General features: G+C 34.5%; 1 pseudogene; it reads left to right on the forward strand.

The window, feature by feature from the left end:
• The first annotated feature begins 2,515 nt into the window (after positions 1-2,515).
• Positions 2,516-23,133, forward strand: LOC145046028 (AP-2 complex subunit alpha-1-like; annotated as a pseudogene).
• The last annotated feature ends 324 nt before the right edge of the window (positions 23,134-23,457 follow it).

A 23,457-nucleotide genomic window follows, 5' to 3' on the forward strand; every position in this document is an offset into this window, starting at 1 on the left:
GTGTTATCCGTTGACATTATGTGTTGTCCTTTGACATTATCCTTTGACATTATGTGTTGTCCTTTGACATTATCCTTTGACATTATGTGTTGTCCTTTGACATTTTATATTATGTGTTATTGTTTGACTTTATGTTATGTGTTAATGGTTGACATCATTTTATTTGTATTATGTAGGATGGATAGTGATGATTCTAATTCATCGAATGATAATGAAGAATGTGTAATGGAAGAGGATAGAGAATTTGAAATGTTATGTGGATTAGCTTTGAAAGGGATAATACTCGCTCGTAACTTACGTACACCATGTCACACTTCAGATCGCACAGGGCACATGTTTATTACAGAAGTACTAAATGGCCATCCTAGACGTTGTTATGAGTTGTTTAGACTCAACGTACCGGTTTTTAGACAGTTATGCTTAGATCTTACTACAAATTACGGGTTACAACAAACCCGAAAAGTATCTATAGAGGAGTCTGTAGGAATATTCTTGATGACTTTGGCGCATGGGTGTAGCAATAGATTTGTGCAAGAATTTTTTAATCATTCAGGGGAAACGATTCACAGGCATTTCCATACAGTTTTGGAAGCCGTGCTAAAACTGAGTGCCGACATCATCAAGCCAGACGCAAACTATAATGATGATGTTCCCGAATATATATTAAATAACCCTCGGTATTATCCAATGTTCAAGGTATTATCCAATGTTTATTTTCTTGGTAGTCAAACTTTAACAAATAATTTATTTATGATATATTTTTGAATTTGAAGGATTGCATTGGTGCTATAGATGGGACACACGTTAGGGCATCAGTTCCACAAAAAGATGAAGTGAAGTACATTGGTCGAAAAGGATATGCAACACAAAATATAATGGTTGTTTGTGATTTTAACATGTGCTTTACATTTGTTTGGGCCGGTTGGGAGGGGACTGCACACGATACAAGAATTTTCAATGAAGCCTTACAGAGACCAGATCTTAATTTTCCCTATCCAACGGGTGGTTAGTATTTTTTTTTTTTTTTTTTTTTTTTTGGAATACAAGTTTTATGTTTTTACTACTTGTTTGAAACGAATAATAAATGTTTGTTTTATTTACAGATAAATATTACGTTGTTGATGCTGGATATCCAAATACGAGAGGGTATCTTGCTCCATACAAAGGCACAAATATTCATTATCATTTACCAAATTTTCGATGTGGACACACGGCTGCTATTCGAGAACCCCGTGGACCGAAAGAGAAATTTAACTATCTCCATTCATCATTGCGAAATATCATTGAACGAACTTTTGGAGTGTGGAAAGCTAGGTGGGCGTTATTAAGAGACATGCATGTTAATTACAAGTACAAGAACCAAGTGAAAATTGTGATAGCATCGATGGCGATCCATAACTACATTCGAAAGGTTGGTAGGTTTGATGAAGCGTTTAATAGGGCACAACAAGAATCCTACAATCCCGTACGAGGTGATACCGGTAGTGATGTTTATGAAGAAGGTCCAAGTACACGTCGCACGAGTAATGATGATTTATATATGGTAGCGAGATGGGATATTATTGCACAATTTGTATGAACGTAATTTTAATATTGTCATGGTCTAATCCAAAAAATTAGAAATATTTTAATTTGTATGAACGTAATTTATATTTTACATTTATATGAACGTAATTCTAATATTGTCATGGTCTAATACAAAAAATCTTCTTATAAATTATTTACAATTTGTATGAACGTACTAATTTTAATATTATCATGGTATAATCTAAAAAATTAGAAAAATTTTAAAAGAAATTTATATTTTATATTTTCTAATAAAATGTTTATAAAATTATAATATGTGTTTAAATTTTTTTTTTATATAAAATAATATATGTAAAGTAGTAAATCAATGTAAATATGTAAACATGTCCTTTTTTGTCATTTTACATATAAAAGTTAAACCAAACACTTTAACTTTTGACTTTTCCCTTCAAAAGTTAATCCAAACACATTTTAAAAAATAACTTTTCCAAAAAGTCCTTTTCCAAAAAGTCCTTTTACAAAAAGGACTTTTGCCCCACAAAAGTTAAACCAAACACCCTCTAAATCGACATATCAACCATCGGCGATTCGGCACCAGTGTTACCAGTCAATCATTGTTCGTCAATCGTTGTCAGTCCATCGTCTTCGGTCAATTGTAGCCGGGACATACCCTCCTATGGACACACCTCGGTTCTCCACTAGAATTCAAACATGTACTCTTTTCTCCACTCCGACCATTGATGTAGTTACATCTTCTCCACTAGAATTTTTCAGTTGCTAACTGATCGGCTCCTTGATTCCTTTCTACCAAATAGTACCTAATATCATAGCAACTAGAAACATGAATTTCTCAACAAACATAAAAGCTTCATTAAATTAGCATATATTTTACAATTAGTTGTTTTTTGTTTATTCTGCCATTCTACCAAACTGTTGAATTCGAACCATGCTATGAGGTTGTCTCCACACTTCTCTTTCATCAGTCACAATGGAAATCCAAATTCCATTCATTCTCAAAACACCTCTCTTACATCAGAAAATTTATCAAGGTATTTTTTATTTGGTTGTTTTGGCGGATATAAAGCAAAGCATTCTGAAGGGAGATCATCTCTTCTGGCTCTATAAGTTCTTGATATTTTTCATGACTTTCTCCTTCTCCAAGGCCTGCACACAGATAAATATGTTGTAAGTAATCTTTCTTTATTTAATAGTCATGAAATCTGTGATGGCCTTAATAAGTAATTACATATATAACATAAAAGAGTTATTAAACCTCACAACTTCCAGATTCTACTTTAGACTATTTGGCATGCTAGTTTATATTTAATAGATCTATAAGTTAGTAGCACATTTCAGTTTTGATCTCATATACAAAGTTTAGATTAACTTATTGCTCAATTTAACGATCCCACTTGATTTTTCTTAATTTTTATCATTGTTATTATACAATTAACTCTCTTCATGATTTTTTTCTTTTATCATAGCATATGGACAAGTCGTAGATGAACAACACTAATCATGTGGAAAAGACCCTTTTGAGTCTAATTCGGGTTTTCAGAGAGCCAACAACTTACTACAAGTGAAACCACAGATACTAGTACAACACTCTATTTAGTCATTCCGGAATCATGCTTAGTTGCTGAAAGAGCTGAGGGGTTAAAGATAAGCTTCAGGGAAGAGGTTGATGATGAACTAGAAGGAAAGAATAAAGATGCAAAAGTGTTGATGTAAGTAGCTTTGAGCAAGTTGTACATTTATTATGTTTATGATGCACTCACATCCAAGGGTATAACTGTAAATTCCATTGTTTTTCTTTCAGGTATGTGGATGTTATACTTCACTTGATCGACAATGAAGACCTTCAGGTACTATATATATATATATATATATATATATATATATATATATATATATATATATATATATATATATTATACCTTACTTTATTTATACAAATAAAATCATTTATAAGTTTTAAAACTCTTTCTTATCGTATAATTCATTAGCCTTATTCAGAATTAAAAGCCAGAGAGTATCTTGATAAACCCGACATACATGAGACAATGGTGAAGGTATGTGTGTGAACTCTCATTTTATAACTCCTTAACTTTTTAAAAATATGATTTTATATTTTAAATAATTTAATTTTATTGAAATGAACAAGTGAGTGCTTATCTTCTTAGAGAATACAGCCACCTTTTGGCAAGACGCCCTAGTTGTAGTCCAAAGGAAATTTTGAGCCTCATACATGAGAAGCTTCCTACTGAATTGTACGTATACATCGTTATTTACGCTTTTGCCCTTGTGTTTAGTATTTAATTAATTATCTTTTTTTCAGGACACCAACAATCTCTATCCTTCTAACAATATATGCAAAGATTTTGATGCACTCATAGTCACCAGATCCTGAATTACAGAATCAAATCTGGGCAAATTACAGCAAGTTTGTTTACATTTGAATATCTAATGTCATTTCATTATTTATTCATAAATTCATATTTTTTAACCACAAATTTGTTTTTAATTTAGATATGAAAGTTGCATTGATGCTGAAATACAACAAAGAGCAGTGGCGTATTTTGCATTGAGTAGGAAAGGTGAAGCTTTAATGGATATATTAGCTGAAATGCCAAAATTCCGAGAACGCCAGGTATATTTTATTATATGGACTTCTTCTTTTGAAATAAATCTTTCATCATTTTTTTAAAAATTTAAATTTAAATTTTGTGTTGTGAAGTCTTCGTTGATTAAAAAAGTGGAAGATACAGATGTTAACACAACAACAGGTGTCTACTACTTTAGTGGTGACAGATCAGCGCCCTTCTAATGGGGCCCCGCAAGTGAGTCAACTCACTATGGTGATGATCCCTACCACAAACGATACAGTGAGGGTCCTACACACCGGATAAAATTATAATTTTAACTCTGGTTAGAATATAGATATTTTTTTTTATATTTTTGTAATTGGTATATATGTATATTAGGATCATACTCCCCCCATTGACTGAGTCAAATGGGGATTTGACCATTGTTGACCCTCAGCCTTCTGGTGATCTTTTAAGCTCACTGGCTATTGACGAGTCTTAATCAGTCCATGATGTTGGTTCAAATGACGATTTAGCCCTTGCACCTATTGAAAACCAGGAATCTACTGTCAATGTTCTATCTCTTTTTCCCTTAAAAAAATCTTTATTGATTTTTCATTTTTAATTATCATTTATCTTTTTTTTATTAATCCTTCACAGCCAAAAGGAGATATTGCAGAAAGATTTCATGCTTTATGTCTCAAAGATAGTAGGGTTCTATATGAAGATCCTTACGTTCAGATAATTTATATGTTTTTTTTATTATACAACAGTTTATTTAAGATAATTAATATTTAATATTATTAATATTGTTACTGCAGATTGGTATTAAAGCAAAATGGAGAAATCACCAGGGTAGTACAAGCAGGGTAGTACAATATTATTAATATTGTTATTGCAGATTGGTATTATTAATATTGTTATTGTATTACTTTTAGGAAACAAAAATATGGGTCCACTTGATTTAGTACAAGCAGTGGTTTTACCTCCACGTGCACAAGTCATATTATTTTTTACTTTTTACTTTTTTTTTAATTTAAATGTTTTATTAAATTGTTTTTTTTTTTTGAAATTGTTTAGGGATGTTGTTGTTCTTGACTTCTCCTACAAGTTTTGGAGACAATTGGTATTTTTTATAGTTGTAGTGGTATTTAATTTAATTAGATTTTTTTAACTTTTTAAATGTTTAATTTGTTTTTGGTTGTACAGGTTGAACAAATTTTTTACTCCTATTCAAGTTACCACTGAGGAAGTTTTCTCTAAATGGAGATCACTATCTATTATCCATTAAAACTTCAAGAAGTGGATTGTCCATTTTACCCCTCCTTCCTCTTTACATTATTAAATTTTGTGGAAATTATATTATATTGACTTCCAAGTTCCATCATAATTTATACAGGTAAGAGGTGTGAGAGCAATGTCATTAGGAGAAATGGCAAATTTGTTTAACACTTTGAGATTGGTGGTTTGTCTTGGACCGGTAAGTTCTTTCTATTATTTATTATCTATAATAACAATGTACTTTCATTTAATTTTTTAACTATAAACAATTTTTTGCATTATTTTCCGGATCCAAATGCGCTTAATTTAGTAGCAAGCACAACCTTCTATTCAGAAAGTACACGTGCAATGTTATGTCTGGTCAGAATAGAAACAGATCCAACTGAAAGATTAGTGACGACCAAATGTCGATCAAATGTGGTGATTAATACATTCTTATGCTCCTATGCAGGTAGGTTGGAACTTTATGGATCACACTCCTAAAACTCGCTCCTCGTTATCTGGACTTTTAATCTGCATTGATCTTTATTGACCCTTTTTTTGTTTAAATGGATAAATTAGTGACGACCTGTTATAGTCACTAATCGGATAAACCAGTGACGACTTTCTTTTGTCATTAATCGGATAAGATAGTGACGATTTTTTATTGGTCACTAAGTAGTTAAAACAGTGACGACTTTCAATGATTAGTGACAATATTTAATGACGAAACTAGTCATCACAGATTTAGTGACGCATTTACTTTAGTCACTATTTAATGACCATATCTTATTTTGGTTACTAAATCGGTTTTGTGATGGATCTATAGTGATGAAAAGTGACAACCAGAATTTTAGTCACTAAATCATTTAGTGGCAACTAGTTCTATCGTTAATGACCATTTCATTTTGGTTACTAATTGACATTTTTTTTATAGTGCTAGATGCATCCAAGAGGCTTTTCTATGGAACATCAAATATGATCATACATAAGAACATGAAGCAAACAATGACGAAAACCAACCCTCTCTTTCCTATTCACATAAAGTTGATTAATTACATATGAAGAAAAAAAACATCATTAAGGGTTCTAGTTTGAAGAACTAACTGACGTTCCAGATCCCCTTTTAACTAATGTTAATTACATTTTTAAATGCCAAAATCAACTTTATATTTAATAAATAAAATGATTATTTCTTTTACAAAATCTTCAAACCAACAACTAAAAATAAAAATAAAAAGATGATATTCATTCAAATATGGTTTCCAGATGTGATATAAAACCCGTTATCTTAAGAAAGCTGATCTCGATAATAACATCAACACTTTGATTCTGAACATTGGTTGAAGCCTAGTTGCCAAACACGCCTAAAAACCATGACAAAAACATCAAACATTCAACTATTTTAAATAGTTTCATCCAAATTCAACTAATTGAAAAAAAACAAGATTACGAATTAAAATGTTTTCAAATCAGATGTATGAGAAAATATGAATAAAAGAATGTTTGGTCTCCTTTTTTTCCACTTTGTGTGTCTACGAGTTGAACTTGTTTCCAACTCTTAGTCATCCTTAGGAAGAAAAAAGACTTGTGTAAGAAAGACTTTGTTGTCATCAAGACAACAGAAAAGGAATAAAAGCATAATAAAATACAAGTAACTGATAACTGTGGTGCGATAACTCTAGTGCAACGATAGTTGGGAAAGAATGACCTAAAACCAAGCATGCACAATCGATGATCATTTACAAACCTAATATTCGAATCTAGGAAATTAAAAAAAAATCATAAAATCAATGAGAAGGAGTCCACTTATCAGTTGAATGGAGTACCGTTAAAACTTCTTTTGATATCATTGTTATTTGTAAGAATCCCTAAGCTTTCGAATAAACCCCGAAAAATATGGTATAACTCTGCAATTCACTTGTTTGGCCTAGCTAATTGGCATGTTGCTTCCAATAGAAATAAAAATACCAATTTCAAATTTCAAACAGAATTGAGAATCACATAAAATGAAGAACAATGAATGGTGTACACGTGTGCATATGTCACCAAGAAAAAACATCACCATCACGATCTCCACAACAAGATTAATTAATCGATATTAAAAACCCTAATTTACTTACCTGGAGTGGAGAAATCCATAGATGAAAGAGACAAAGACGAATACGGAGAAGGAAGAATGAATTGGCGCAAGAAACATCAAAGGCTTATTAGGAAACGGGATGGGATTGATTAATGTAAAAAAATCGGATATTAAATGCTGATTTATTTTGACTTGGACATTATATAATTATAGAAGGGACACGTGTGAATTTAGTTTAGCTTATTAGATAGGGATATATGGTTTCATGTTTATTTTTGAGATTGATCTTTGGCACTTTACAACCGAGTTGGAATATTCACATATCAATTTGAAAACTTATTACATGCTATGCTACACTACTTGTTCCGAGGGATCTATTAGGTCGTGATCTAGCTCAACTTGTTGTTTATAAAGCCAAGTTATGTGCACGCATGGAAATAACAAGGTTCTAGATGAGTACTAACCTGATTTTTTCAACTGGCGGTACGCTTGGTTCAGACGTAGAAAATTGTTGAGGATATTTGTTCTTCATAAAATTCTCCCGTTCCCATGTAACTCAGGTTTGTGCCTAGAATTCAAAAGAACCTTAACAATCAGGATTTTGCTTTGTTTACGCTGCTTAACCTCCCGATTGATGATTTTTATTTGTTCATCCATGAATTTTAGTCGATCATTAATTTGGAGGTCCTCTAGAGGTACGTTTAAGGATTCCTCCACCAAAGCAGTTTTTGAGGTTCAACACATGGAATATGTCGTCTATCACACTAAGTTCTTCTGGTATGTTGAGCTTATATGTCACTCGACTGATCATTTCAATAACATTGAAGGGTCCTACATAGCGAGGAATTAGTTTTCCTCTTTTTCCAAAGCGTAAAATTCTTTTCCATGATGATATTTTTAAGAGTACTTTATTTCCCACTTGAAATTCCAAGGGTTTCCTATGGTTATTAGCATAGCTATTCTTACGAACGCAAACACCTTCCAGTCTATCATATATTTTTGTGATCTTGTCAGTGCTTTCTTGATCTTTACCAAGCCTCATTAATTGCTATTGCCAATTTCCAGCCAACAAAGGGGTGATCGACATTTAAGCCCGTACAGTGCTTCGTAGGGGAGCACATTTAACAATGGCATGATAGTTGTTGTTATAGGAAAATTTAACTAATCATAACTGGGAGCTCTAAATACCTCCTAAACTTATCATATGGGCTCGGAGTTTGTCTTTCAAAGTGTAGATAGTTCATTCACCTTTCCATACATCTGAGGATAGTAGGTAGTACTTACGTTTAATTATGTACCGAGGCTTTTTAAAATGACTACAAACACAAGGAGACTCTCTATCCAAAATAATGGAAATAGGTACTCCATCACATACTACGATCTCATCTATGGAAATCACAAAATTTTTGATTCGGTAATCTTCTTGAATGGGAAGGAAGTGTGCAAATTATGCCAACAGATTCGCCTCTATCCAAATCGGGTTGTTTCCTTTAGCAATACTTGTCAATCTCCGTTAAAAAAATTATATCCACCATCCTGATGGTTTGAATACCCCATCTGAATTGCAAGAGGATCGACACCATTTGGACAATCTGAGGTTTACCAAAGATTGGTTGCTTATGGATAGTTACAAGTATAGTGTAAATTTTGGAAGGACCATGTTGACATATTCTAAAAAGAGGCAACTATTGTTCAGAAGTGATAGTCAAAATGGGAATATGGAAATGTTCCATAATTGGAAGTTATTTTTTAAATCTATGTAAGATTAGGAAACTTAATGCAAGAAGGATGTTCAAAGGAATGTACATTGAATTTGAGAATTCGATTCCATGGAATTACTCTCGAGTGGAATACTTTTTAATCTCTGTTGCCAAGTTTCTGTGACTTTTGTGCATAGTCATTACAAGAGGGTCATTGCATATAAGTTTAAAATCTAATAGATTACAGTAAATGGCAAGAATTTGGTATTTTTATGTTTACGGTAAGGATTTAGAATTGTGAAATAAGCATCATTGTCAATTGATCTATTTCACAAAGTAAGGATCATAGATAAACATAGTGTGCATGTTTGGAGCATGGGAAAACTATTGTTTTAATTCAAGTATTAAGTTGATTATATGAAACATTATACAATAAATAATGAGTAATCAATATGGAACTCAAAATTTTTGGGGTCATATAGGATTAGTATTATTCTTTTGTTTCACTTTGTATGTTTTGACTTCCTGAATAAATAGGTTATTCAAACCATCCATAGTTGATCATACTTTAGAAGTAGGTATTGAGGCAAGACTGTCATGAATGGGTCTGTAGTTTGTCTAGGTGTTTTAGACATAGTTGTAGTATTCAGGAATACTACTGTAATAAGATTTGAGTAATAGATTCAACCCATGCTCATCTGAATCACTTCGTGGATTTTATCACGAGTGATTGTGAGACGATAATATCTTATATTCTTGAAATGGAGACATAAGAGTTGTAGTTGCGAGTCGGTTGCACATTGATATGTGTAAACTCACCAGTAACTTGGTGTTATAAAACATATTGTTGTGTGTAATTTGATGAGTAAGTACAAGCAAGCATTTGAATCGAAGTTTATCCGTTCGTTTTACTCGATGTGGTTAAAATTGATATCAATGGGCCCCTCAATGATTTAGTGATGACAAACCTAAGTGTTTGACCAAGCCTGGATTGATGTGATTCGTTCAATTAGTCGGTCCTCGCAAATCGGAAATCAGGAAACAACAGATGGAAAGAGAGAATGATTATAACTCATGTCTCAGTCCATATGATATCTAGAATGGAGGAATATATGATCCCTTATCTAATGGACATGTCATTGACTAGGTCAGAGTTCAGTAGCGGCTACGATTCCTAGTCGGGTTGGAGTCGTTCTTGCGATAATAGTTATTAGACTTATCCAAGTGGGAGACTGTTGGATTAGGTGTCTAAGCCCATAACTATAATTGGTATGTACTTGACTCGAGAGTGGCATGGTCCATTTAGGTTACGTATCACCATGACAATTTGATAAGATGGACTTTTGAGAAGAGGTTATTTATGATATGTTAATATATTAATATGAAATCGTATGATTTAATTACTATTGATCAATAATTAATTTGGAATTAATTTAGTGATCAAAAAGAGACTAATTAAAACTATGGGGACATTATTGATGCAGTGAGGCCACGTTATCTCTTACGCTTCGAGGAAGTTGAAGCCTCATGAGGCGAATTACCCGATGCATGATTTGGAGTTGGGGGCCATTGTGTTCGCCCTCAAGATTTGGCGGCATTACCTCTATTGGGTACTATTTACACAAACCACAAGAGTCTGAGGTATTTGATGGACCAACCGAACCTAAACATGAGGCAGTATCTTTGGTTGGATGTGGTGAAGGATTATGATTGTGAGTTCCTTTACCACTCGGGGAAGGCTAATGTGGTGGCCGATGCTCTCATTCGCAAGACAGTCGCAACTCCGATCAGGGATATATGACTGAGGATGAAAGTGATTACACTGTTATTGGAGTAGATTCGAGAGGCACAGGTAGAGGCTATGAAGGAAGAGCATCAGAAGAGTGAGTGCAGTGTGGGTCAGGTGGATTCATTCAATTATGATAGATGTGGGCTACTGACCCTGCATCAGAGGGTCTGGGTGCCATATATGGGTGGTGTACGTCAGGTTCTAATGGAGGATGCCCACAAATCTAGGTTCTCCATCCATCCTAGGGTGACGAAGATGTATAGGTATCTTTATCCTGATTTCTGGTGGTCATGTATGAAGTGGGATGTGTCCTAGTTTGTGGAATGGTGCTTGACTTGCAGGAAAGTTAAGGCCAAGCATCAGCGACCTCACGACAAGATGAAGCCGTTAGAGATACCGTGTGGAAATAGGACGACATATTTATGGATTTCATCATAAAGCTTCCCAGGACCGCACATGGACTGGATTCTATTTGGATCATCGTGGATCGGTTGACCAAGAGTGTGCATTTCATCCTGATCCAGGAAAGTATATCAACTGGGACGCTAGCCGATATATACGTTCGTGAGGTAGTGACACGTCATGAGGTGCCAGTTTCAGTTGTATCAGACAGAGATGTTCGCTTCACTTCTAGATTTTAGAAGTGGTTTCACGATGAGATGGGCACTCGTCTTCAATTCGATATAGCTTTTCACCCTCAGACTGATGGACAAAGTGAGCAGACGATCCAGACTCTAAAGGATATGCTACACACATGTGTATTGGATTTTGATGAGAGTTGGGATACATATCTTTTGTTAGCGAAGTTTTCATAAAACAACAGCTATCACGCTAGCATAGATTGACCTCCATTCGATATGCTCTATGGGAGGAAATGTAGGACACCGATTTGTTGGGACGAGGTCGGTCAACGAGTCATGGGGAGTACCGAAGTGGTACTCAAGACTACTAAGTTGATCCAACAAGTTTGTAGCAGACTCCAGACAGCTCAGAGTTGCAAGAAAAACTATATCGACAAGTGCTGGTTGGACCTTGAGTTTCAGGTGGGGGATATGGTTCTCCTGAAGGTGTGAACTTGGAAAGATGTCATCCAGTTCAGGAAGCGGGGCAAGCTGGTCCCCAAGTACATTTTTTCGTTTAGGGTTTTGGCTCAGGTAGGCCGGGTTGTATATCAACTGGATCTGCCAGCTGAGCTTAGTCAGATCCATAGCACCTTTCCTATCTTGCATTTCCGGAAGTGTTTAGTGGATGATTCCACAGTTGTACCCTAGGAGGATATTCAGGTTGATGACTGCCTGAACTATGTTGAGAGAAAAGTGGAAATTCTAGATCGGAAGATCAAGACCTTGAGGAACAAGGTTGTATAGTTAGTGAAGGTGCAGTGGCGGCACCACAAAGGGTAGGAGTGGACATAGGAGTTGTATGAAGAGATGCGAGAGCATTATTCGAGATTATTTGGGGTAGCGGACTTTGACAACGAAGTCCGAGACAAGAGGCGGAGAAGTGTAACACCTGGTTTCCGATATGTATTTAAACTTCTCAATTATTCAATTTTGTAGAGCAACTCGATGAGTTTGGGGCACCAACTCGTCGTGTTGAAATGTTATGGACCGTGTGTTTTAAGTGGCCAACTTGAAGAGTTGGGAGGCCTCAACTCGATGAGTTGTCTAGAAGAAATGACACCCTAATTTTGGGGTTTTGGACACTATTTAGACAACTTAAGCCCCATATGTTGGTCTCATTTCTAACCTCCACTGTCCTATACCCTATCCTCGAAACCCTAAGTCACGTTTGAGTGATTGTGAGCCATTTTTTAGTGTGTTGTGTGTGTTTGAAACCATTGGAAGAAAGGGGAGCTCGGAGATACAAGAAGGAGCTACTGGATCCAAAATCCTTGCTTTATTTTCGAGATCTTCCTAGTAAAAAGTCTCTACGTTGCTATATGGTTACTTATATTTACATCTTAATGCTCTTTTGCTTGTTTTATCCAAGTGAAGTGATCATTAGGAGTTGGACGCCCCACATGGGCAGAACCTTTCAGATCTAGGGTCTTAGGAGCTTTCATATCATAAAGGTGCGAACTTTATGGCCCTACGAGCTCCATGAACCTTCAAAGCCTTTGTTTTTTCCTTTAAAGCTTCTTTTGGCCATGCATGTGAGTAAAGTTGGAGACTTTACGTGACCTTTTAGCCTTTAAGGTCCAAATCTGTTTTCAAGAGCTTTATCTTGAAGATATGATGATTTTGGATTAAGACATAAGCCTTTTTGGATTGGGGTTTGAGCTTAATACTTTTCATGTTGTTCTTAATGGGTAATTTTGGAAAATTTACCTGTCTAGGAATATTTTTAGCCTAGATCTAGAAGATAGGGCTTTGGTTTGTAGATAAGTTGCTTAATGCATTAAGTGGGTTGGCAGACTTTCATAAGGGAACTCGGCAAGTTGGTTTGGGATTGTCCCGATTCTGTTGAAAAATGAGGAACTTGACAAGTTAAAGGATAACTCAACGAGTTGATTCAAAATATCGTGATTCTGTGATTTATGGAAACTCAACAAGTTGAAGGATAACTAAATGAGTTGAGTCAACTCGGAGCATTGACTTTCACTTTGACCTTGAATTTGATTGTGACCAAAGTTGACCCTTAAGGGGTTATGAACATGGAATGGTATCTAAGGGGTTGTTTTGATTTAGGGGTTGAGTAGAGCTGGTTCTAGAGCAGAGACATTTTCAGCTATCATTCGACACTTGAGGTGAGTTTCCTTACCAGGTTTAGCGGGTTGAAGGCTCCAAGCCTACGACTGATGCCCTATCAAGATCTATGCTTATCGTCCCATAGATGAACATGGTAACATGTACGCAAGCAATCTGGCAAGTGAAGGGTTGCCAATTCGTAATAGCTCTATTCATAATGACCATTGGCTCAAAGAGTTAATGGTTGGAGTAAAGTATAAGGGACTTAAGACGATAAAACCTCATGTTTCAAGTTATGTACAAATACATAGCAAAATGTTGCAAATTATAATAATAAGTTTTGATACAATTCAATATATATATACATCAAACATAAATAGTTAGGACATGCTTTTCCACCCCCAAAAACATTTAAAAATCAAAAATAGGGGGGGATCTTGAATACTCACATGCTTCGACATGATGCTAATGATTCTTTGAACAAAGTTCCACTTGTACCACTACCGATTCCCTACGATAATGATATACACTAGTGAGTCTCTAATCGAAATCTAACACTAACATACTTAACATCTACAATAAAATTATGCCAATATTGTGTCAAAGTTATGTTTTTTATAAGTTGGAAGTACTTTTCGGAAAATTTAGATTTCCATATACCAATTGACTTATTAACATTTTCAAGTGACAAATCTCATTTTGTGTTATTGTTTGAAATGTATTTTAACACTTTTGGAAATGTTTTACAAGATGAAAATCCAAAAGCTACATCAAATAAGTTCTAAAAAATTTTGAACTTTAGATTTAATTTATAACTATAATTTAGAGCCTCGTTGTAATTTTTTATGATTTTTAAATATGTTTAACTATTTTCCACCATTTAATTAATCGAAAACATCATAAAATCTTGAAAATACTAAATAGTTAAGAATAATTCCCTATCTTTTTTAAAACTTTTATACAATATATATAATCTGAGAAAAATATGAAAAGTGGTTTTCATATAGTGGAGTCCGATTTTTCGATTATGGGTGTTTAATATTAGGAAAATAGAACTAAATAGAAAAAAGTAGAACTAAATCCCCAAACTAATGATTCTAGATTCGAATATAATCAAGGAAGCTTTGATAAGTTTATATGATTTTTGAATGGTTTAAATATTTTTCCTTATTTATTTCACTAAAAAAGCATTTAAATCGTGAAAAACAGTAAACAGTTGAGAAAAATCATTAAATTTTTTAATTAATCTTCTATCGTAATAGAAGGCTTACTGGTAACGTTTCATGATTTATAGACAAGTGTAGCCATTTTTCCCCGATTTAGTCCATTAAATACACATAGGTCATGGAAAAATAGAACTATGTTATGAAAATCCTCAATATATTTTTATATTAGTTATCTAGAGCGTAGAAGTAGAAAAACTTATTAAATGTTGTTTTTATATTTGGGAACATAGTTTTATGATTTATTTAAGTTCAACACAAATAATATTCAAAATAGTAGTAAATGGTAGTAAATTTGTTCAAACTTCATGACAGCTACTTGTTTACAGAATAGGTCTTCTCAAAAATTTCCTCGAAATTATTGGCCTCAGGAAGTATTTTATGTTATTTAAGGCCTCATTTTCTTGCAAAAATTGCAATAAATCAATAAAAATGAATTAATACATGAAACTTTCCTGATAATCTTATTATACCACTGAGATTTGGGAAAATTTTGGGTTTAGATAGAAAATGAGTTTTAGATATTTTTTGTGCATAAATCCTTTATGAACACATTTGAAATCTTTTAACAAAAAAGCTTTGGTCATCTAGCATTTATGTTTGAAGATCATCACATATATGTTGGTTTAAGAACCATGCATGGATTAGATTTGTTCAAAATGATGTTTTTAAGAAGAAAACTCGGATGCATGTGGTTGATGAACATCAAAACTTGTAAAAACTCAAGTTTTTGGGTTTGACATGGGTTTTGGTGTTCGGATTTCACCGTCAAGCAAGATACATGATGTTTTTGATGGGTTTTGATCATAACAAACAAAAACCTATGTGTACATGCAACCCTAATTCTTGATCTATGTTTTCTCTAATTGAACATACAACTTTTAAATATCAAATAGAAAACCCTAGGAAGCATATCCTAATTTCAAAATTAATAACTAGGGTTAGAATACATACATTTGATTGTTATTGAAGAATAACAAGAACCCTTATGTTGTTGAAGTTTAGAGAGAAAGCACCACAAATCTAGTGCCTCTAATAGATCACACCAACAATAGCAAGAGAATGAAAGAGAAGAGGGGATATGGGAGCTAAGAATTTTCAACTATCTCCCTAGGGTTTCAAGTGGCCAAAAACCCTAAGGGGTAACGACCTATTTATAGTGCAACAAGGATGTCTTGGTTAACCCTAATTTGAATCTAATATTAATATTTTAAATTGGTAATTATCCAGTTCCTTATTTATGCACATGGAATAATCTAGAAACTCTGGATTATCCATATGAAAATTGTTCACCTCCTTCCCTAGGAAGCTTTTGGAACCTCTTGTTCAACTATTGAACAATTGCACTTTAGCCCCTGTACTTTTAATTAATTCTTTTAATCCCAAATTAATTCCAATTAAATTATGATTAAATATTAATTAAATATTATTATTTCTAATCAATATATTATTCTTATAACATATTAACAAATTGTTTTATTCAATTTTTAATCAAATAATAAATTCACCGTCTCTTCCCAAAAGTTATCCTGTGTAGTTGCTAGTTTTGAGGAAACCCAAAAGGACTGTGTTAATATCAATTCAAGTATATACCATTTATAGTTATAGGATTAGACACCTAATCCAACAGTCTTCCATGTGGATAAGTCTAATAGTTATAATTGCCAGTATAAGTTCTAAACTGATTAGGAAATTGTAGCTCTCAAAGCCATTGTCGAACTCTGACCTAGTCAGTTACATGTCCTAAGATAAATGATCATATAATCATCCGTTCTGAAAAATATCATGTGGACAAATGACATGGAATGGAGTTAATCTCATTGTCCAATACTTATTTCAATTTTCTAATTTTTAATGACAAAGAACTACTCATCGAACACATCAATTTAGTCCTAGTCGGGCCTGACACTATAAGTCAGCACCAAATCATCGAGGTGCCCAAGATATCGCTTTTTTCCTAAGGTTAAAAAGGAACATATAAACTTTTACTTATATGTTTATGCTATTTACTTACGAAATCACGCAAAACAATTTGTTTCATAACATCAAGTTACTGATGTGTTTACATATTACCAACGCACAATTGATTTGTAAACTACAACTCATATATCTCCATTTAAAGACCATAAGATATTATCGTCTCACAGTTATTCGTGATGAATTCCATGAAGTAATTCTGTGAGCGTGGGTTAATCCAATACTCAAAATCCCTATTTTCAAGTACTCATGAATGTTGTAGCAAACCATTGCTATGTCTAACCCCTTAGATAATCTACAACCCAATTCATGACAACCTTAATTCACTTCTTACTTCCAAAAGTATGATCGACCATGAATGTTTGAATAATCCAATTTTTTTGAAAGTAATAAATGCAAAATGAAACACAATAAAAAAACAATTGACAAAAGATAGTAAACAATACACATAAATAATTCTCCATTATTTAATCATCAAAAGTTAATTACATCTACTTTGTTACAAGTTTCTTTATACCTATCTAAATGCTAAAACTAATATCATCCTTCAGACCAATGCTCCTAGCATGTTGAACGTGCTTAACCCTACTTAGACCCTTTGTGAGGGGATCTGCATGATTTTCTTCTGATTATACCCTATTCACAACGAGGATTCCTTCTACTCTATGTTTGCTAAAATGGTATTTTCTGTCGATATGTCATGATCTGCTATGATCTCTCGGTTCCTTTGATAAGGCAACTACTCCTTCATAATCATAGAAAATCTCCACTGGCTCCTTTATGGTTGGCACAACTCCAAGGTCTCCGATGAAGTTCTTCAACCATATATCCTCCTTCGATGCTTCTCTTGCTGCTATGTATTCTGATTAACATGTAGAATCAACCACCGTCTCCTATTTGGAACTTCTCTAAGTTACTGCTCCTCCATTTCAGGTAAATACCAAGGCATATTGAGAATGAAATTTGTCTCTATCTATCGGAAAGTGGTGTCGCTATACCGAGTTACTCTTAAGTTATCACTACCACCAAGCACAAGTACCCAGTCCTTAGTTCTTCACGGATACTTAAGAATATTCTTGACCTCTATCCGATGAGCTCTACTCGGATTTCTCTGAAATCGACTAACCATGCTCAAAGTAAAGGCAACGTTAGGGCGACTATATGTCATAGCATTCATGATTGATCAAACGGCGGAAGCATATGGAAATCGAATCATTTCTGCTATATCGGCTTCAATACTCGAACTCCGAGTCTTCCTTAGTTTAGTATTACTCTAGATAGGTAGTTCTCTTTTCTTGGAATTTTCCAAGCTAAAACATTTTAACACCTTATCCAAGTATCTACTTTGACTAAGTCCAATTACTCTTTTGCTCCTGTCTTTCAAAATTCTTATCCCCAGAATATAAGCAGCCTCTCCTATATCCTCCATAGTGAAACACTTTCCAAGCCAAGATTTAACTTCTTGCAAAGTCAAAATGTCACTCCCGATAAGAAGTATGTCATCAACATACAATACTAGGAAGGTTACTATACTCCCACTAGCTTTGACATAGACACAAGATTCATCTTCACTTCTAGAGAAGCCAAACTCTTTAACTTTCTCATCAAATCAAATATTCCATAAATTAATTTCTCAAGCTTACACACTATATTGGGATACTTTTCACCCACAAAACCCTCTAAATGACTCATGTAAACATCTTCAGCCAACTTCTCATTAAGGAAGGCGATTTTGACATCCATCTAGCAAATTTCATAGTCATGAAACGCAGCTATGGATAACATTAACATAATAGATTTAATCTTAGTTATTAGTGAGAAGGTTTCATCATATTCCACCCCTGGGGTTTTAGTAAATTACTTCACAACTAGTCAAGCTTTGAAAGTGTGTACCTTTCCATCTACATTGGTCTTCTTCTTGAAGATCCATTTGCACCCAACTGTCTTACGACCTGGTAAATTTTCAACCAACTTCCAAACTTGGTTGTCATACATAGAGTTTATCTCGCTGTCCTCTGCCTCTTTCCACTTGGCAGACTCAGGACCCACCATTGCTTCCTTGTAGTTAGTGGTTTCATCAAAGCCTACCAGTGTACTATCATTGATAAATGTATCACCTTCTGTCGTTATATGGAAACCATACAACACAGGAGGAAAGCTAAATCTACTAGAACTCCTAAGAGGTAATGACTCATCAACTGGTTCAAATGGAATTTCTTCCACCGGTTGAGCCGTAGCATGTTTAGAGGTTCCTTCATCATTTGACTCTTGAATTTCTTCAAGATCAATTGTACTCCCACTGTCCTCTAGGCATATGAGCACTCTCTCGTGAAAGACTCCCCTTCGTTCTACCAAGACCATGTTCTCACTAGGTCTGTAGAACAAATATCTAAAAGATTTTTGTGGGTAGCTGATGAAAATACATCTCTTACTACAAGGTTCAAGCTAGTCGTGAGTCTCTCATCTAACGAAAGCTTCAGAACCCCAAACCTTGATATGTGCTACCGAGGGAACATTCTCTGTTCACATCTCGGGAGGTGTTTTGGCAACCTTCTTTGTTGGGACAAGATTAAGAAGCTCGACTCATCATGGAACGAACCATGTCTAATAAGGTTCGATTACACCTCTCAGCCACATCATTAACTAGTGTTGTCCTAGAAGGCCTTAATTGTGAAACTATTCCACATTCATTGAGGTAGTTGTGGAGCTCGATACTAAGATACTCGCCACCTCTATCGGATCTAAGCATCTTGATTTTCCTACCCAATTGATTCTCGACTTCTTGTTTGTTCTCTTTGAACTTTTCAAAGGTTTCTGACTTAGGCTTGATTAAGTAGATATAGCCATATCTGCTATAATAATCAATAAAAGTCACATAAATGGATTTGCACCCCTTGTGGTGGATCTAAAGGGCCCACACACATATGTGTATGAGATCAAACAATCCTTCACCTCTTTCACAAGAACCAACGAAAGGTGATTTTGTCAATCCAAAAATATACAACCTTAATTTTTTTACCTCAAAAAATATGAAAAACACAAAAAGATATTTATTCTTTTTCATTTTGTTTAATGCCTTAAAAAAACCTGAAAAACAAAAGTATTATCGTTTTTGTTTGTTTGAGCACAAAAAAAACCTAGAAAATCCAGCATAATTTTATGTTTGCTCCGTTTTCGAAGACTTTGAGTTGTTGGTATCAAGAAAGAATATAAAGATGTTTATTTTCATGATATATATATATATATAGATTTGGTATGAAGAAAGAATATAAAGATGTTGATTTTCATGATATATATATATATATATATATATATATATATATATATATAAGAGCATCGAAGTTTCAGAGTGCTTTGTATTCTGTAGATCATGAATTCCAGTAAGTTACTGTTCATTAGCTCCAAAAAAAATTTGTTCATATCGAAGACTTACATACAGTTCATTTCCAAAGTTTTGGGATACTTAACTTTAGCAAGAAGTTTCCGTATACTTTGGCAAGAGGTGTTACTATTATGAAGATCTGAATTGAAGCTTCTTTTTGTTGATTATAAAGATATTTTTCAATAATTGATTTCGAAGTCATAGATTTTCAATATTAATTTAACTGCTTTGTTTTTTTTGTTTTTCAAATCGATTTGTTTTGAATATTCTTTGTTGAGACCTTGAAAAGTGGTCAATATTGAGCTTTAGAATTTCTCGATCCTTTCTAACCACTTATTGAAGAATCAAGGGGGAGAGTTGCTTATTCAAAGGGATATTGTAGTTTTTTATTTGTTTTTGATTGAAGATTTTCTTAGATTTTATCTTCTTTGAACATCCCAAGACTTCACTAATGATTCTTGTAATTTTAGGAGAGAATTCCACGAGTGAAAATTATGTTGCTTATTAGTTTCAACATTTAATGGGAGAATGTTGGGTTGAAATATCAAAAGTAATGACATGACATTTTTGAATTTATTTGTATAGTGGTGCAAGATTTATTATATAACACCCTAATCTGGTATGTCTTGGAAACCCTCAAGATTTCATTTATGTGCGTATTTGGTTCCTCAAGTATAATGGGCATACCTAGGCGTACGTTTAGCGTACTCTGCATTATTGATCGTGGAGGAGCCTCACGTATGTTGGGCGTATGTAAGGGTACACCGGGCGTACACGTCAGAGAGCCAAAACCCTAATCTTCAGACATGAGGCCTATTTAAACGATCTTAAGTCCCTTGGATTTAACCCCAGAGAGTCTCGATCGTATAGGTGCTTCAAGATCCTGCACCAAACTCACCTTACAAAGCTTAGGGAGATAAAAAGCTTGCACCTTTCCATCTAAATCATTAGATCTAGCCAGGGTTTTCTAGTTTTGCCCATTTCTTGGTTTTGGACCTCTTTTGGAGAGTTAAACAACTCCAAAAGATGAGGATGACAGATCTGAGGTCCCTTGGTCGTTTAGAAGCATAAAATGGGATCTTGATGGATGTTTAGGCCTCATGCATGGATTAAGAACCTTGAAAAGGCCTTAATGGAAGTTTTGGAAGATTTTATGGCATGCAAGGGCATAAAGGTTGCAACTTTATGCCTTAGGACGTTTTAACAGACATAGATCTGAGTTTTGGTCATGAGGAAACCAAGCATTAAGCACTTAATGGAGAAAGTGCTTAAACTGGGGGTACACTGGGCGTAACTAGTTTTACATGGCGTATAGCCCCAAACCCTCAGTACACTGCGCATACAAAGATGGTACACTAGGCATACGTAGCAACAGTTAAGCCTTAATCTGTTTTGGGCCTTTAAGCCTGTGGGCCTCATCTGGAAGTAAGGATTGGTTGTATTCTATGAATTACGGACTTCTATATCTGTATGGGCCATGGATGCAACGGTTGGGCCTTATTGAGCCAAAAGGCCCATTAAGGATATTGGACTTGGACTTTGGGGCACATTAGTAAGAAAAGGGTATTTGAGCCTTGGGGAGGGGTTTGGATGTTGGTTTCCCTATGGTTAATTTAAATTTCCAATATTGATTATATTACCATTATTATTGTCCAGCTTGGGGCATTGCAGACTGTTCGGAGGGCAGTGTTTGTATTCAACAAATTGAGGTGAGTCTCCTCACCATACCGATGGGTCTAAGGCACCAAGGCCACTCCATTCCGTGATAATGATACATGTGTTAGACATTTTGTGATTTGGTGTGCTATGTGATTATGTTTGTGTGTAAGACCTCGGGGGGTTCCTTAGGCACTTAGTTGTAAGACCCTGGAGGGTTTCCTTGGCATCCTAGGTCAAATACCTTGAGAGGGTTCCCGAGGCACTGGACTAAGACCATGTGGGGGTTCCCATGGAACCTGTAGTAATACCTTGGAAGGTTTCCAGGGCTTCCTTATGTGATTTGCATATATGGTTTATGTTTCTTGGATAATTGTTTATGTTGTATGATATGCTATGCGTGATTGTGTGTGGGTGCTCTCTGGCGAACTCACTAAGCTTTCAAGGTTACCGTTTGTGAATTTGTTTCAGGTACATCTGAGCCCAACGGCAAGGGCATGGCGTGATGATGTGGCATGCACTCTATCTCTCCGTTATTAATGTGTTTTGGGACACTCTAATGTTTTTAAGGAAGATAATGATGTAATGAACGTGAATTTGAAAACAGTTGTTTTTGGAAATTTATGTTTATGAAAATGGTTTGATTATTGAAAAAATGAAAATTTTCTTTGCAAAAATTAGGTTGTTACTTATTACTTGATTCATTATATATATATATATATATATATATATATATATATATATATATATATATATATATATATATATATATATATATATATTGAAAGGCTCAATTAGTGGTGTGGTCTAGGATTTCATTTGTAATAATTCTTTTGAGTATTTTTGGTGTAATAGTAGGTTAAATTGAAGTTTGCGGTTTTGTGGTGAGTTTACGGCCATAAACTAGTTTACGGCCGTAAACTCTATTTCCGACCCATGTCTCTTATAAATAGAGGTTGTGTAGGTCATTATTGGTTGTTGATACCAGAGAGTTCACGGCTATAGTAAACAGTTTCTACCAGACATATTAAACAATAAAAGTGTGTGCAAGCTTGTTTCAATTCTATTTCTACTCCGATTCTTATTCTATTTAATTGTTCGATTGTTTGATCATTGTTAAAGATCCGTTTTAGGACCTTACAATTGGCATCAGAGCGAGACCGGTGTCAAAGCATCTTACAATCGAGTTTTTGGCCGTTTAAATTCGTGTTCTTCACTATTAGAGATTGTTTTTGGCATTTTCGCTGCTAAAAGGGATTGAATCCCCTTCAAAATCGTGTTTTCGTGAACTTCTGGGAGTTTACTGCAAAATGCTTACGGCCGTAAACCCAGTTTACATCCGTAAACTCAAGAACATTCAAGGATCGTAAACTCTGTTCAAAGACCGTAAACTGTGTATCTTTAATAATCGTAAACTAAGCTTTAATAACCGTAATCAGTGCAACTTTGTTAACAGTAAACACTTAGACCATAATCTCTCGACCGTAAACTGATTTTGACGGCTACAAACCCAACTTTGACCGTAAACTCAAGCTTTGACCGGAAACTGAATTTTAACAATTTTGTTTTAAATCTTTGCCTTAAA

Source organism: Lactuca saligna, chromosome 5 (assembly GCF_052625555.1).
Source record: "Lactuca saligna cultivar CGN05327 chromosome 5, ASM5262555v1, whole genome shotgun sequence".
NCBI classification, from domain to species: Eukaryota; Viridiplantae; Streptophyta; class Magnoliopsida; order Asterales; family Asteraceae; genus Lactuca; species Lactuca saligna.